Source organism: Microtus oregoni, unplaced genomic scaffold (assembly GCF_018167655.1).
Source record: "Microtus oregoni isolate MIOR12 unplaced genomic scaffold, Mior012 000013F_ref0000133, whole genome shotgun sequence".
Lineage (NCBI taxonomy): Eukaryota > Metazoa > Chordata > Mammalia > Rodentia > Cricetidae > Microtus > Microtus oregoni.
The window spans coordinates 44,367,323-44,383,496 of record NW_024543072.1 but is presented as its reverse complement, the minus strand read 5'-3'; the positions used below and the strand labels follow the sequence as shown (position 1 = coordinate 44,383,496).

Sequence of the window (16,174 nt, the reverse complement as noted above, 5' to 3'; positions counted from 1 at the left end):
CTAAGAAGAGGCTAGATATAATGGGCCAAGCAGTGTTTAAATGAATACAATTTGTGTGTTGTTATTTTGGGGCATAAGCTAGCAGGCAGCCGGGGTGGTGGGGACGCAGCCCTGCTGCTCCTACTACTACAGAGTGGTGCCCAGACGTGTGGACAACTGAATCCACCGAAAGCCTGAGAAAGCTTGGGAAAGAGTAAAGCATGTTTTCTTGGTTGCAACAATTTCTCGGGTCTACTCTGCTTGCTAGAGGCTAGCAAGCGCTCTCATCTAAGAGAGGCTTCCTGACTCAGCTTTAGCTGCAAAACCCTGCAGCTCATTAAGAGGTCCTGCCACGAAACACTTAAATGGTGTTGACGAAAAGTTGAACACATGCTTTTCGGTTTTCAGCTGTAGCAGGAAAAAAGCTGCGCTGTTTAAAAATGCCGGCTTTCTGGGCTGTCCTGCCAGGGCAAACTCTGATTCTTTTACGCAGGCGGTTCGTGTGGTTTGCAAGCACAGGCTGCTGAAGCTCGCTTGCTGGCAGGGACCTTGAAATGCCATAGTTGTGGCAATAAAGATGGCTACCGCCTCTACCTTCACCATGAGGCTGGAAAGCTAAGGAATGGGCTGGATCTAGCTGGCAAAGCCACGGCTTTAATCCTACCCATATTGCTCAGTAATTTAAAGGCTCATATGGTCAGAAAAAGAAAGAGATATACAGTAAAGAGAGATTCAAAAACAAAGAAAATGTTTAAATGATTTACAGCGTGTTAAAAATATATGCAGGCTAAAAGTTGAAGTTCTTAAAGTAAAAAAACAAAAAAAAAAGGAAGAGAGTTGTTGTGTGTGGTAGTACATACCTTTAATCCCAACACTTGGGAGGCAGAGGGAGATTGACCTCTGTGACTTCAAGGTGTGGTAGCACACACCTTTAATCCCAGTGCCTAGAAGGCAGAGACAAACAGATCTCTGTGAGTTCAAGGTGTAGTAGCATACACCTTTAATCCCAATGCCTGGGAGGCAGAGACAGGCGGATCTCTGAGAGTTCAAGGACAGCCTGGTCAACAGAGTTATTCCAGGTCACAGATATACAAAAAATCTGTCTCAAAAAACAAAATAAAAGTAAAAATAAATGAAATAGAAGTTAAAATAAAGCCACACAAAGATGGAAAATACACAGAGAATTTTGATACTATATGCTATTATGCTCTGTTTGAATTGTCAGAATGCTGAGGAAGGAGTAACAGCTGCTAAAAGATATTTGTTTATAAATGCTGCTGAACTAATCCAACATAGATATTTTGAAAATGCCTTGACTTTGAAATTTGGATCTAAGGACATGATGCTTTGGAAAGGAGTTTCTTATTTTGTTTTCACAGAGGGTGAGAGTCTGTGGATTGCCTCTATCCCAATATGGTATGATGGGCCATGCCCTCCTGAAGGATTGCTGTGAACACCTTCAGAAAATTGCTTCGCTCAACTGCCAACTAAGATGAAACTAGCACACAGGTTATACCATGAAAGGCCTAATTAACAACGCCCCATTCAGCAGGAAGCAGTTTGGAGAGAAAAAACTGCACCCATATTCCCAAATATTGTTTATAAATGTACTTTTACATTTAAAGTGGGAGATGATATAGATGTGAATAATTTGCATTGATATGAATCTTTTTACTGATATTAATTTAAGGTCAATTTTATTATATGTATATGTGTTTCTGATCTTGATTAAGGTATCGTGATTGTGTAGTTCATTTAAAAGACGCGATGAAGCTCCGACCCAGGATGGATGTAGGCTAGAATCTTCCTGGTAAGCGCACCTTGGGATGCTACACACATTATTAGAAATGGGCTCGTCCAGGTGAGAGAGTTAACCAAGAAGAGGCTAGATATAATGGGCCAAGCAGTGTTTAAATGAATACAATTTGTGTGTTGTTATTTTGGGGCATAAGCTAGCAGGCAGCCGGGGTGGTGGGGACGCAGCCCCGCCGCTCCTACTACTACATTTTGGTTTTATTGTTTGTTTGCTTGGGCAAACAGTGATGATAATTCCTATTTTGAACACAATGAGTTTGATCTTATCATGGGGATGTCAATGGTTGAATTGAGCACAAGTCTGTCAAGCTCATGAGCAGATAAAAGCTGAGATCAGAAATTGGAAAAACATTAATATATAGATAAGAATGTTGGAGGAGAACAAGAGGTCAGAATCAAGAAGAAGGTGTAAGAAATTCTTTAGATTCCAGAAGAGACAAGGACTCCAAACGACACAGGAAAGGAAAATCTCAAGGAAGAAACTTTCAGTTGTGTCAAATGCTGCCTGGAGTTGGTTCGATGTGTTTCTTTCATTACAAGTCTTTTATTGAAACATCAGCAAGAATGCCACTCCATTCGTTCATTCATTCAAACAAGTATTTTTAAGTCCCTATTATATGCCTGGCCTTCATCTAGATCCCGGAGCTAGCACAAATAATAAAACGGCAGTGGGTAAGCAGGCTAAAATGTTCATCAAGATTCTGACTCTTGTGTTGTGAGGAATCCTGTGATGCGAGGAATGAGGTAACTTGTGTTTCAGGTAACTTCAACCGTCCTAATCACATTTAGCTTAGAGTTTGTGTTCTCTCCCCAAAGGACACCATGAAAGAACTAGTCGGCAGCTAGTCTGAAAAGCAAACCCAGCTTGCCTTGTTCTCATGCGTTTTGATCTGCTGGGGTAGCTACGGCTGATCTCCCCACTTCCTAAGATGAGGACCTGTGAGAAACTTAGTTTGGAAGTCTTCAGACACTTGGGTTTTGGCCAAGGCTATCACATTTCTGTTGAAGATCTGCCTTGCTCCAGGTGTTGTTGCAAGGACTTTAGTTAGCAGGGCATACAAATGGATAAAGCCTCTAGCTTACTGGAGAGTACTTGAGGGCATGGACTAAGGCAAATGTCCATCTATTCCCTGCTGATAAGTTACTTCATCTTTCTCTGCCTCAATTTCATTACCAATCAGGATAAGCGAAATGAGTTAACAGTAAAGCCATTGTGTAGTTGTTAAAAGGTAAGCTTTACAGAGAGGAAAAGCAGACAGGTCTAGGATTTTGCTTACATCATCAATGAGGGGACCTGTGAGATATTGCAAATAAGTAATACAAAATATGAAACCTTCTCATAATCAATGATGATAAAATGAAATTTAAATAGATATAAAACCAGCCATCATGATCAGAATGATGACTAAATTTGTTAGATTTGGTAAGTATCACTTGAGTCAGGTAGGAATTACCTAAATGGTGGTCAGGGAGTGGGTGTGGGAAGGAGAAGGTGAGTCTGAAAGTGAGAGTCAATTTGGAAAGCCCAGGATACTGAGTGTCACCTTACCTACTGCTCTGTGGATTATAAATGGGCAAAAATGGTGAGAGAATATTCAGATCTGGAGGAGCCGTCTGCAGCATGTCCAGAGAGCTAGATTTTAAGGACAAGGGAAAGCGACTGGAAAATCTGACACAGAGTGGGAACTAATTTGTATTTTAATGAAGTTTCGTGGCAAAGAACTGTGTGGAAAGAAAACAGACTGAACGAAGGAAGATGAACTGGATCTCCCTCTCTCCCATATGTCATAATCCAGACTGAAAATGGAGGTAGCCTTGACTAGGGAATTATAAGTAGTTATAAGTTAAAGATTGATTCAAGGTTGGACTTACTGAGCAATGGATTATGGTGTGCAAAAGGATGGATAAAAATCAAACTATCATTCATGTTGCTAACCTGGGCACCTGGAGAGATGGTGAATCCATTGACTGAACAATTGGTATAAAATCAAACTTTGGAGGGTTTGATTGGATAGGTAAGTTGTTCTCAACCTGTGGGTCATGACCAGTTATTATGATTCATAACAGTAGCAAAATTACAGTTATGAAGTAACAACAAAATAATTTTGTGGTGGGGGGGTCACCACAATATAAAGGACTTTGTTAAAGGGTCACAGCTTTAGGAAGATTGAGAACCACTGGTCTAGGTTGTAACTTGATTGGATCTTGAATCAGCAAAGGACACATGGATGCAGGTCTGATAGGAAGGATTAACTTGGGGTGGGGAGAGCCTGCTCCAGAGTGAGCAGTGGCTTCTGGGAGCAGACTTGATATGAAGAGGACCAAGGCAAAAGCATGCTGTCTGTGAGTAGCCCTTGCTTCTTACTGCTGAGTGAGTCCATTCTGTTGTTGCTGCCTCCATCTTTCAATATTATCTCGGTTCAGCTCCTGCCACTTTCTAGTCTGGACAGATGACCATTGGCTCCCCAGGAATCCTCCAGGCCTTCGGCACCGTGTTTGGACTGCTGAGGTACTCCACTTGGTGGCATGAGAAGCGACCTTGTTCTCAGCCTGTGTAGTGTGCAGAATAAAAGAAACTCCTAAACAGGTAAAAGGTGATGATTGGCTAGGAAGGACAGAAAACTAGGAGCGTGTCAAAGAAGGGATTTAGGGATGATGGGAGGTGGAAAGTGTGGTCAACCATAACAATAGCCAACAGCACACACCATGTGCCCATCACTGTCGCTCCAAGAGCTGTGCCCATAGAGCTCATCCCCCTTCCCAAGGACCCCAGAGGTAAATGCTGTTATTATTATCCTTATAGTAAGTAAGGAAGCCAAGCCAAGGAAAGACAAATAACTTGCTCAGACGTCTTGCTCAGGGAAGAGTCGCGATTCTATGGTCACGGAGTTTATGCTTGCCACTGCTCTGCTATGTTATGATCTCATACTTACCACACAGCAGTATGGTGTGGGAAAGTACATTCCAAGAGAGGAGCGGCTGGGACACAATTGCAGCTTTGTTTTGTTGTTGCTGTTTCTAAGTTTAACTGTAAAGGGGAGAGAGGCTAATACCTGGATGTGAAGAAGGGGAAAAGAAAAATTGCATTGTGTTAGACACATTGTTTCTGTGTTAAGATGAAGGGCTGGCAATGTCACTGGGAACTTGGGAACTTAACAGGGCCATGTGGAAGGGCAGCTGCTAGGCACCGAGGTGCCTTCATAGGTGATGACTCAGGTCTCAGAAAGCCCAAATCCCACCCACCACAGCACAGATGCCGCTGTTGGCAACTTCTCAGGGTTTATGCTAGCCAAAGCCTTCTCCACGGGTCCTTTGATCTCCACCCTTTTTTTTTTTTGTATTTGAATTTTTGTAATGATAAAAATAACTCCTACGTTCCTATCTTGGCTCATTTTTTATCAGGAAAACAAAAATCAGAACCTAAATTAGCATCTGGCTTGTTAGTTTTTTAAAAATTGAATTATTTATTACATCCTGCCTGTAGCCTTCCCTCATCTCGCCCCCTCCCCTCCCCCCCTTAATGTACCCCTACTCTGTATCCACTCAGAAGGGGGCAGGCCTCCCATGGCTATCAACAAAGCATGGAATATCAAACTGCTGCTTTAAGACCAAACACCTCCCCCTGTATTCAGGCTGGGGAAGGTATCCAGCATAAGGAATAGGTTCCTAAGAGCCAGCCAAAGCACCAGGTCCCTGCTCCCATTGTCAGGAGTCCCAGGAAAAGACCAAGGTGCATAGCTGTCACTTATGTGCAGAGGGCCTAGTTAGGTCCCAGGCAGGCTCCTTTGTTGTCAATTCAGTCTGTGAATTCCCATGAGCCGGGTTAGCCATTTCTATGGGTTTTCCTGCCATGTCTCTGACCCCACCCCCACCCCCTGGCTCCTACAAACCCTCCTTCCTCTCCAGAGCAGGTCTTCCCAAGCTCAGCCTTATGTTTGGGTTTGGCCTTGGGTCTCTGAGTCTTCCTCCATCAGTCACTGGATGAAAGCTCTCTGATGGGGTACTCACCAATCTGATCACAGTTCAGACTTGGCCAGTGTAGACCAGGCATCCAGTGCTACCAGGAGTCTTAGCTGGGGCTATTGCTCTTGACATTGCTGTGTGAGTTTGTCTTACATGAGGCTTCTTTTCCACCCATTCATCTTCTTGCCAAAGAACTTCACAGATGCCTAGGTATATCTCTAGATTGTTTTTGTTGTTGTTGCGGTAATGAGTCAAACAAATGAGATGCTACTGTAGTTTACTGGGTCTCATCAGGATTCCCATCATACCTGAATAACCTCTAGACAGACAGCTAATTTCTACTGCACCATTCTTTTGTGGGGCTTTTCTTTGGAAAGCAAGTATTAGTGTATATAGTTTGAGAGATCTACGATGAGCTGATAATCTTCTCTGGTGTCTCCTGAAAATAAAACAAACAAAACAAACAAACAAACAAACAAACAAAAAACCCATTTCCTTCTGTAGAAATTGTGAATGAGGTTTGAGGAAAGAAACACATGCTTGTCTTGTGTTTTTATAAAAAGAGTCCCAGCCCCCCCGAAAAAAACTGTTTGATGTTTCTCTATTCTATTTGTATTTTAAACTATTATAGTAAGTTATGTTTATAGGACAAATGACAGTCAGATAGATATATAAGCAAATGTTCTTTGATGGACTAAAATGACAAGATAAAATGGGACCATAAGAAACACGGAAGTAGGATGCTAAAGATACCTCACAAAGTCTAGCAACATCGTCAGCACCCCTTGGCTAGGGTGTAATTCAGTATCAGAGATGAACTAGAGCCAGGGCCTTGATGTCTGTGAGGACTGTTGAGGAAATGAGTGTGCATTAAACCCTCTGTGGGACAGCCATTGCTTCTCCTCTTCAGTCCTCCATTTTAAGTCAGTGGTTCCCTCTTAACATTTATACAATATTTAAAAATGCATAGACCCCTATCCCAGAGATTCTCTCCTTCCTCAGAACAATGTTATTAATGTTGAACATCTGAGCTAAACATATCTGTAATAGTTTCATAACTTTTGATGTACACATATGAGACCACCATTTCAATGCAAGTAATGAACACATTGGTTACCTAGGAGGTTCTTCTCTTGCCTTTTAGAAGTGTGCCACCCCACTCTTCTAGCCCCACCTCCAGACAGCCACTGATATGATTTCTATCATGATGCAATGATTCCAGTGGAAAAAAAAATAATGACATCTTGAAATTTGCTGGTAAATGGATAGATCTAGAAAACATCATATCAAGTGAGGTAACCCAGACCCAGAAAGACAATATCATATGTACTCACTCATAAGTGGCTTTTAGACATAAATCAAAGAAAAACCAGCCTACAATCATAATCGCAGAGAACCTACACAACAAAGAGGACCCTAAGAGAGACATACATGGATCTAATACATGGGAAGAAGAAAAAGACAAGATCTCCTGAGTAAATTGGGAGCATAGGAAACTTGGGAAAGGGTAGAAGGGGAGGGGAAAAAAGGGGAGTGGAGTGGAGAGAAATATATAGGTCAATAAAAACAATTAAAAATAATCTGCATTTTCAAAAATTTTATGTAAACAAGATCAATAGATACTTTAATTTTTCTTCTATCAGTTACAATAATTTTGAGATTCAAACAGATTGCTGGGTAAAAGAGTTCACTCATTTTGACTAGTATTTCATTATACAGATAAATGACAAATACAGATAAATGGCAAATTAGCCCTTATCTATTGATGGATATTTGAATTCTTTCAAATCTGGGACTATTATCAATCAATCTTTCATGAACATTCCATGTAAAAGTTGCTATGTGGGCATACTTTTGAATTTCTTTGAAAGAAATATATAAAGTAGAATAACTAGGTCATATACGTGCATAACATTTAAGAGATGGTTCAATGTTTTTAATAGTGCTTATGCCATTTTATTCTCTTAGCAGCATGTAAGAATTAGAGTTCCTCCACATCGTTACCAAATTTAATATTAGTCCTTTTAATAATAGACACACCCAAAGGCCTGTGATGGTGTCTCACAGCAGGTTTAGTTCACATTTCCCAGTGGCCAATGATGTACAGGTTTTCACGAGCTTGTGTACTGTACTCTGTCTTTCAATGTGATTTGTAACACTTTCTCTAGCATCCTGTTTGTTCTTCTAAAATGCTTTTCAAAGAAAACCTTTACTTTTTTTCAAGCTTATTCACTGATTTGCGTGAGTATGTAGGTGGGCGCATTTACCATATAATGTATGTGAAGGTCAGGAATCCTCAGAGGAGTCCGTTCTCTAGTTCCACCGTGTGGACCCTAGGGATTGGGCCAAGGACCTCAGGCTTGGTGGCAAATGCCTTTAACTGCTGAGCCATTTCGCTGGTCCAATTTTAAAAGTCCTGATATTGTTTTGTTTTTAGATAAATGGTCCTTTCAGTGTCACATCTGAAGAAAAAAATCCTTGTCTAAACTGTATCCAAAGATACAAAGATTTTTTAAGCGCGTATATTATCTTAGATATTATGCATTTTGTATTTATATCCAGTTGGAAGATCAAAATTTATGGAACTGACGACTCTTTATTAAATTGCCCTTATCTCTTTGTCAAATACTGCTTTTCACATTTCTGTGCTGAGTCTTGTGTGTTACTGGCGTACTCTTCTATTTTGAGACCAAAAGCATACTGAATGTTCTTATTCACTGTGGTTTTACAGTGTCATGGAATGGGGTGGTGTTCGTGTTTAAATTATTCCTTTATTTCAGATGCCAATGTGATTAGATTCTTTGCATTTCCATGAATTATGAAACCTATTTGCCAATGTCACCAAAGGAGCTTGCTGAGAGTTTTTTTTTTATGAGCATTATATTTAACTTGTAAAAACAAAACAAGAACAAAACTGGGAGAATTGATACCTAACTGAGAAGCTCTTACAGATATGGCATTATGAGTTCTAATTTCTCTCAGCAATATTTTTGCCTCTTTCAATGTATAGCCATACACATGTTTTATAAATTTTATCCCTAAATATTCTGTACTTGTACTATATATTTGTTTTGTTTCAAACAAATTGTCCCTCACTGTGTGAAGGACACTTATAACTGAGGCAGGGGGTGGACTGATTTTCAGTGAGATCTGCCCACTGAGCCACATATGGAAAGACATTGAGTGGTGGCTCTCCAGGGAATTCCAGATTACCTGGAGATTCTGGGTAGAAACATAATTGATTCTTACATGTTAATTTTCATTTCTAAAAAAGAGATTTTTATTTAGTTGTGTGTGAGTGTGTGTGTGTGTGTGTGTGTGTGTGTACATGCGCGTACACACACGCACGCATGGCCACATACTCCTGTGGATTCACATGGAAGCCAGAGGTATTGGTTGTCAGCCACTCAGTATGAGTGCTAGGAACTGAAGTTGGATCCTCTGCAAGAGCAGTCTGTGGTCTTAACCACAGAGCCAGCCATCTCTTCGGCCCCCTATGTGTTAGTTTTCTAACCTTGCTGAGCTCAGTCCATAGCTTTAGATTTCCATAAAGAGCTTTGTACACAGACGAGCGCACTGGCTTGTGCACAGGAGTTTTACTCTTCCTTTCCCACCTGCGTAGCTTTTATTTGTTTTTCTTTCCTTTTTGCACTGGTTTGAACCGCCAATACAATGTTTAATACAGATGATGACAGGCATTGTTGCCTTATTTACTAAGAGAGGGTTGTTTTAGTTGTTGTTGTTTTAATTTTTTTGGTTCTTTTGTCAAGACAGGATTTCCCTAAGTAACCCTGGTTGTCCTGGAACTCGCTCTGTAGACCAGGCTGGCCTCAAACTCACAGAAATCTGCCTGCCTCTGCCTCCTGAGTGCTGAGATTAAAGGTGTGCACCACCCCCGCCCAGCCAATACCTTGAATTTTTAAAAATAAATGATAAAATTACATTAAATTAATATACTTAATGACCTCTGGCCTCTTTTTCTTTAATTGTTGTGATATATATATATATATATACACACAGATATATACACACACACATATATGTATGCCCATATATGTATGTATATATGTGTCCCTATAAATGCAAATACAATCTGTTCAGTCCATATATTGTTACTTGTATGTATATGATGTCACTACTTGGTATTGAGTTATGAAGTTATGGACCAGCAAACACGTTCCCGCAGAAGGCACTTTTCTGCCGCTCTCCGCATTCTTTAGTTGCCTGTAATTCTTTGTCAGGGTGGGGGTGGGGAAGTTGCAGCCCCATGAGAGAACTTAACAAATGAAACACTTCCCCAAATCTTTAAGGTTACAGTAGGAAAATTTAACTTTTTTTTAAAGGAATTCTCAGCCAACAGATTAAAAGGAGACATCACAATCAATAGCCCTGGGGTGCAACGAATCATTCGGGATTATTGAGGAGCCCCATACTAACTAGACACACTTGATAGATACTGAGGCCTGGCTGCCGTGAAGGCATCTTGGTGGGTAGTTTATAATTCTGGCACTGTCGGGACCCGGTCTAGGAGATGGGTGCTGGGAGACAGTTGGGTGCTGGGAGTCATAACTTTCAGCAGTGAGACCTCGCCTGAGGGTTTGGAGGAACCTAACAGGTTTGGGATGAATAGATTCACACCTAGCACAGGGTGGCTGCTACTTCAGTCTTGAGGGATAGAAGTAGAACAGTCTGGCTCTGGAAAGCTTAGCATTGTGAGAGAGGAGTCCAGCCACAGGGCACAGGGGCTACCAGGCTTCAACACTCACTGAAACCTGAGCCCTCTATTTGCAATTGCTTATATACCTCCTCAGGAGAAAAACAAACAAACAAACAAAAAACAGATGAAAACCTTTTTTTTTTGTTATTTGTTTTTATTTTAAAATGAAGAGCAATGTGTGTTCAAGGCTAGGCTCGTCTAGAGAAAGTTCTAGGACAGCCAAGGCTACACAGGGAAACCCTATCTCAAAACAATCAAATAACCCAACCAACCCAAAGAAAAGAACAACGTGTGTTTGCAAAGTAGCCCAGAAAACTGGCGTCCACTTGGTCCAGCTAGGTCACAACACCATTGTTCTCGGATTTGAATTCATCGTTGCAGTAGGCTAACACTTGGGTAGCGCGTTCTCCCTTCCTAGTTTTTTATTCCAGATCAGGGCATGAATGAAGGTGGCTGTTGTGGAGAGTCCCCGGAGCTGTCCTGCCAGTGTTAGTAAGCACAGGGCAGCAATGGGACGGTACAGATGCCAGCCACACCACTGAAGACGAATGGGATTTTGATTCTTCCTAAGGTTGACCCAGTGAATCAGGCTGTTCACTGGAGGAAATCGCTAAACCACATGTTCATTTTGCTATGAATTGACTTGAGCATTCCTCTCTGTGGAGCCATATTGTCTTTTGTTGCCATAGCAGTGGTTTTTATGGTTTCCTCTATCAGGCTATCTGAATTTGAAGGCGGTCATGATCTTTCACAAGTAGTTCAGCTCCGCCATTGATTTCTCCTGACCCTCTTTTATGTGGCTCTGTGTCCTTCAGACTGATCCCATGCGATTCTCCTTTGCTGTCGCTGCCATTGAGTTTGCTTTGGCTGTGTCACTCATGGGTATAATCTTGCAACATATGTTCAGGTGGCTGCAAAGGATGTGTCAGCGATGGATTAAATGAAGGGGTACCTGCGCTGTTGCTGTCTACCATTTTATCATTTACTCCTCTAAGTGTTGCCAAAACCTGTTTAATTTCAATGCAATTGTCTAGAACATTCGGTCTTGGCTTGATCCGTTTACTAGGGGTATTGTGTCGGAAATATAACTGTCTTGTCTTCCATTTCAGGAAGTGCTGTCGCATGAGCTGTATGTAGCTTGCTGATGGACACTAGTTTCAGGTCAAGCTCATTGCCCAGCTTTTGAGCTTCTCCCCCGTGGTCTCCCCAGCAATTGTTGCTTCCTGGTGCCCTCTTCGTAGCTCATTGTCAGTGGGGATCAGTTAGTTATCTTCTTAATGTGATTTAAACCAGAAAACCGTCACATATTTGCTGTGTAGCTGCCATTTCCGTTCCTCTTTAATAAATGCAGGCTTCCATCTGAAGGACTTCCTTTAACATTTATTATGCTAAAGATTTGCTGTCAAAACGCCTTTCCAGTATTTGAGTGTGAAATGTTAGTTTGTCTTCCTTTCTGAAAGGCATTGTCAATGGTTATACAATCCTGGGTTGAGACAATATGGCTTCTTTTAAGTAATTTAAAGTGCGAACCACCATCTTCACTCATGTTTTCTCCCATTTTTCCCTTGTGCTGTTTCTATCCCTCCACGTGCTCTCTTCCTTATTTCCGTTCTTCCCGGAAAGATCCCCTCTTCTGCCTGACGTTAGGATGCAACCCTATTATTGCTTGTGAAAAGTTTTATTACGCTGTGTCCTTATGTTTATTTGCTGAAAGTTGTTTGAATTCTTTGCATATTTGTTTCATTATCTTCAAACTATTGGGAACTTTTCAGACTGAGTTCTTCAGGTATTCTTCCCTGAGTCTCTTCCTCACCCCGCACCCCACCCCCAGGCACACCTTGGGTACTGTAGTTAACTGGATAGGCTGCTGGAAGATAGCCCACAGGGTAACGCTGGTTTGTATATGTATATTTACATGTTCCTCTTTCTGTTTCATTTCGAATGGTTTGTAATCTTCTGTCTTCACAGTGTACTGATCAACTTTTTATTTCTTTCTGGGTGTTATATTCTGTTCAGTATTTTGTGAGTGTACAAATAGTTGGTCCTCCATGGGGCTCTCATTTGATTTTTTTCCCCCGTTCATACTCTTGCCCCTTTACTATTGTCACCTTGACTCTGTTCTTTTCATATTAAATCTATTGTTTGCAGTCTTTTCTTATTTATTTTTATCTTCTTTTGCCATATGTGATCTTATGTTATTTTCAAGCAATGAATTAGAAGCAGTGAACTTCTGGCATTGTTGCTTTCACCTCTGAAGTTTGCTTTGGTTGTTTATATCGTCTATGTCCCTAGTTGTTTTTATTCTACTTGATGTAGAATATAGTTGTGGTACCTTGTTTAGTGTTTTGGCTAATTCTAGTGCTTGTGTCAGTTCTAAGTCAGTTTTAGCTATTTGTCTCATCTCCTCATTTTATATATTTATATATTTCTTCTTTTGCCTTTAATATAATTTCCTTTTCTTCTTCTGTCTTCCTCTCCCTTGCTCTCATCTCCATTTTGTTGAGGACTGGATATTTTTGATACTTTTACAAATAGTTCTGGGTACTTCTGGAATGTAGTTAAGTTCTTTGAAAACAGTCTAATTCTCCTTATTTGCTTGCTAGAGATGTGTTAGCCAGGACCGGGACAGTTATCAGCCCAAGACTAATTATTTCCCTGCTGCAAAAACCTGTTTGACCCTTGAATGTTGGGAACAGACACCATTTTTTGGCCCTGTGTGAAACTCAGATACTTGTTTTAAGATGTCTCTATTGCCCACCCCGCTTGTTCTCGTGTGTGTGTGTGTGTGTGTGTGTGTGTGTGTGTGTGTGTGCACCTAATGCTTTGGCCAGCAACTCAAAGGTACCCTGTAGCCCCCTAAAGTTTGCTCATGATCCTCTTCTGGTGCTTATGTATGCCCTCTTACTCCCTTGCTTGCTCACTCTTTCTTTTCTCTTTGAGCCTCTGTCTTGAGAATCCTACCAATTAAACATCATCAGATTCCCATCTTTCTTGCTTAGCTCATATAGTCCATGGAATTCCACTTTGCACCAGAGGCTGGAAGCATTTTTTTTTTGACTGTGAGATAGGACCACTATAATGCTTATCTACCCTTATCCTGTCCATGTCCCTGAGATCACTGCCTTTAGTTCTGTTATGTCCAGTGTCTTGTAAACTGAGACTTCATATATTTTGTCCATTTGTGACTATTTTATTTTTTTAAAGAATAACAAATTAATATGTATGTGTTTGCTTGCATGTGTGTATTGCACCACATGAATACCTAGTGTCTACAAAGACTAGAAAGGACATCGGAGAGCCTGGATTTGAAACTGTGACTGGAGTTATGGGTGGTTGTCAGCTGTCGTGGTGTGCTGACAACCCTTCCTAGGCCCTTTGCAAGAGCGACAATTGCTCTTAACTATGGAGAGTTTTTGGCTAATGTAAATGCAATAGCTAAACGTGGTCCCTGTTATTCAGCTTAGCCATACATAGAGTCTCCTGAGTCATTCCTCTGTAATTAGTCAATACAGCTAAGCAGATGACTTTGAGAAGTGACCAAACTGGAGAACCTCAAAAAACAAACAAACAAACAAAAAAAGCACAAGAGCAAACATCTTCACTCTGCATAGACGAACAATCGATACATTGGAAGGAAGTATTCTTCATTGACTGCTTTGATAATCTAAAACTAGAAACTTTCCTTCTGGCTGCTGTAGCCTTCTGTCTAGCTAAAAAAGCCCTGGTATTGTGGTATCTGACATAATTTTCTTCCCTCCTTTCTTTCTTTCTTTCTTTCTTTCTTTCTTTCTTTTTGTGTGTGTGTGTGTATTTTGGTTTTTTGAGATAACATTTCTCTGTGTAGTCCTGGAATTAGCTCTTGTAGACTACGCTGACCTCGAACTCACAGAGATCCGCCTGCCTCTGCCTCCTGAGTGCTGGGATTAAAGGTATGCACGACCACTGCCCGGCATAATTTTCTATTCAATGTTAAGGTTCCAGGAAAAGCTACTGGTCAGTCTCCACTGACCTCTCCATCCGTCACATGTAATTACTAGACCAAGCCCAGCAATCTTTGAGGAAGGTAACATTGATTATGCAAATACTGATTGAGGCTCCAGAATGAATGAATGGCACCAGGGCCTCAATTCTCACCAGAGGCAGAGACAACAAGGAAATCTTTGGGTTCCCTGGGAAGCCCATATAGTTCAGCAGAAGAAGGAATGTAGCACTCAGCAGCTGGCCTGACATAGGTAAACTGTAGCCTATGTCTTGGAAACCAGCGTCCCCTGTAATTTTGCTCAGGCAGACACTGCTGCAAACACTGTTCCTACCCTGGGGGCTCTGATTTGAGATGAAAGCCCCACAGTTTGTCTAGCTGGCTCACTACTCTCTCAGTCCTCCTTCTGCAATTCTGCTTAGAGAAGATTTTCTTTTGCTTTTTTTTTTCTGTTACTGATGTTTTGCATAAAAGGGGAACCCTTAAGACAGAGATAAAATTTTCATATTGTCTCAGATTCCAGAGAATCCACCAGTGAAGAAGTGGCTCCTTCAGGTTCCACGAGGAGCCTATTAGACTAATTTATGAGTGAAGAAGTTGAGACCATGGTCAATTACACAGCTAAAAGCTTGTGTTGAGAGTTAAAGAGAGTGAAGGAGTGCTAAGGACCTTGAATACGCAAGCCGCTGTTATGTAGCTGCACACTAGACTGCTGCCAAGGAAAACAAAACCATCCTTAACTGGGCACCTCAGGCACTGTGCTATAAATCTACTACAGTGGTTAGCAAACCCAACCCCTATGTCCAGAAGACTCACCGATACTCATCAGAGTAGCTGAACCAGTTATGTTTAGAAAAACGGAAATTAGCAGAACTTAGAGGAACTGCCAGTCACCGAGTAGTTGGGTCTTATTTTCAGGTCATCAGAGCTTTGGTAACTGAAGTGAGCATAGCTATTATATATATATATATATATATATATATATATATATATATATGTGTGTATATATGTATATGTATATATACATATATATGTGTGTGTGTGTGTGTACACACATACACTTTTCAATATACATACATTTGAGAAAAATAAAGCATTTACTAGGTAAGGTGCAAAGCAAGCCTGTGTTCATCACAGATATGTCTAGATATGAGTAGATGAAGTAAGGGAAAATTGGAATCAAGGTCTATGGAAACACGAAAGAGAGAGGGTCTTTTGAAGAGTGATTTTGTCTCCCCTATGTGTTTTGCTGGACATTGATCACCTTAAGTTAGCTCTGATCATGTGTCTGGAATGTGGGAAACCAATAATCAGCGCTCTTGGCGCTTAATTCAGGGGCTTCCAAATACACATCGAGTGACTTGTGATGGAGGAGAGGATTGAGGCTCTTGTCTCTGGTCCTCATTCATTCCCCGACCTGTTTCTTCTCTATTCACCATCATGCCGCCTCTCTGATCTTTTTCTGTATGAATGTTGCTCTCTGCAATCTTACCTTAAGGCCCTTGCACAGCGGTTTTCTTCTGCTAACCAGCCTTCCTTAGTCTTTTTTTTCTTTTTCTTTTTTTTCTCTTTCCATTTCTTTTTTTTTTAATTGAGAAAAAGAAAAAAAAAGTTTCCGCCTCCTCCCAGCCTCCCCTTTCCCTCCCCCTCCTCCCACCCTTCTCCTCCTCCCCCACTCTTCTCCCCCTCCCTCTCCAGTCCAAAGAGCAGTCAGGGTTCCC

At 41.2% G+C, this 16,174-nt stretch overlaps 1 pseudogene; it reads right to left on the bottom strand.

Moving 5' to 3' along the window:
* Window positions 1–3,427: 3,427 nt before the first annotated feature.
* Window positions 3,428–15,892, bottom strand: LOC121454993 (annotated as a pseudogene).
* Window positions 15,893–16,174: the final 282 nt, after the last annotated feature.